Genomic DNA, 2,016 nt, shown 5'->3' with positions numbered 1-2,016 from the left:
TAAAGCCATATATTGTCATACATTAAAATCGTCAAATATAAAACAGCTAGCAAGACCAAAGGAATAGATTTTCATACACTCTAAAAGGAAAGCAAGGCTAAATCATAAAGATAAAAATGTTTTTACCGTATGGAAGCGTCCGCTCCAAAAAGACAGTACAATCTTGGAGACGATATCGCCAAACCCAGCACTAATATCACCCCTCAATTTGTAATTGTAATATTCAAACTGAAAAAAAAAAAATATCGGCAGAATTTAAGTGCATGATATAGGAGAAAAAAAAAAAAACTGTATAAGGTTAACTCTCATTATCACCAAAGAGTTTCGGCAAAACAGAATATGCGTCAGATAATCAAAAACTTACTAAACACACGCAATATTTTCATTTCAAATAAAATTAGGAAATCATCGCCGATACATTTTACCTTCCAGAAACAAAACAACTCTGTAACTCGAGCGGACGAACGAACGAAACTGTTCCCGGCGGCAGACTGTGACTTCGAGCTCTGAGAGTTGTAAAACCTCTGCTTTCTAGTCACTTCTGACGTGTCATGAAGACTCCAATATAGGGTAAATCCTAATATCTACAAAAACGTGTTTCTTGTTCTTTCTTATACTTTTATCCTTGTGACGAAATTTCTATTTACTTTTCTTGATTAATTATATTAGATGAATATGAACTAATTCTCCATTTTGTTGTGTATTCGTTTCCACTTTCAATCCAATGGATGTTATGGCATAATATGCAATCTTCAATGAATGATATCATATGTGAGTATCCCCTATTACTGAAGATGGCATTAACCCCAGTAAAAAATACGAAAATCTTTACACACTCATACCTGATATCACAAGGGATATATGAACAATTACAGGTTGTCAACCGAAGTGATAAGTCTTTTTAAATCCACATGTAAAGTTACCTGGGCTCATCATTTGTGTTTTAATATCTCAGATACTTGAATCATAACTATTTTTTTCTTATATAGCAAAACGAAAACTAATAAGAATTAACAAAAACGTAACGAATTAAATTCTATGTAAACATCTTATCGGATTTAGTGATTGTAGATTCATTTCTTACGTTTTAACTCAAAACACGGAAAGTAACACTAATGGTTGGAAGTGTGGTGATCGCCGAGGCTCCCAGGCTTCTGATCTCCTCCACCATTCTATGGTACGTGACGAGGCCCCCTGATTTACTGTGCCAAATATAGATGTCCTCAGTAACACCTTTAGCCGTGGTGAGTTTGCCATTCGTATTAAGGGTTAGGATATCTGATTCTTTTACATGAGGTTGAGCATGCATACACCACATCCTGTAAACCAGTTCTTTTGACCAGTGAATTTACTTAAGCTTCTATCACTCTCACCAATATATGTATATATATACTATATATATATATATATATATAGATATATAATATATTCACACATATTATATATATATATCATATATTATTATATAGTATATAATATATATAATATATACACCACAAACACATATATTATATATTATGCTATATTATATATATATATATATATATATTATATATATATATTTATATTAATATCAGGTATTCTCATATTCTCTCCTTCTTTCCTTCTTCTTTTTCTCTCTCTCACTCTTTTTTTGTCTGTTTTCATGTTAAATTGTCGCTCAGTCCATTTCTCTGTCTATCTGTTTCAGGAAGTCAATCCCATAGGATGTTCGTTTATCAAACATATAGTATTTCTCTCTCCTCTCTCTCTCTCTTCTCTCTCTCCTCTCTCTCCTATATCTCGCTTTCGTCTCTCTATCTCACTCACTCACTCACGCACTCACTCTCTCTCTCTATCTCTCTATCTCTATTTCTCTCTTTTTTTTTTCCCACAACCCTGGCGCACTCTCTTTCTCTCACCCTCTCACTTCTCACCATCTCCCTATTCATCACCCTCTCCCTCTCCACTCACTTTCTCTCAATCTCTCACTCATCACCTCTCTCACTATCTCTCCTCTCTCTCTCTCTATCTATC

The 2,016-nt window shown here is 33.9% G+C and overlaps 1 pseudogene; it reads right to left on the bottom strand.

Annotated features, from left to right (window-relative positions):
• Positions 1–933, bottom strand: part of LOC119578730 — a 7,863-nt pseudogene extending 6,930 nt beyond the window's left edge.
• Between the last annotated feature and the right edge of the window lie 1,083 nt (positions 934–2,016).

Source organism: Penaeus monodon, chromosome 2, assembly GCF_015228065.2.
Source record: "Penaeus monodon isolate SGIC_2016 chromosome 2, NSTDA_Pmon_1, whole genome shotgun sequence".
NCBI classification, from domain to species: Eukaryota; Metazoa; Arthropoda; class Malacostraca; order Decapoda; family Penaeidae; genus Penaeus; species Penaeus monodon.
Note: the sequence above shows the minus strand (reverse complement) of the source record. Positions and strands in the feature narration are given on the sequence as shown.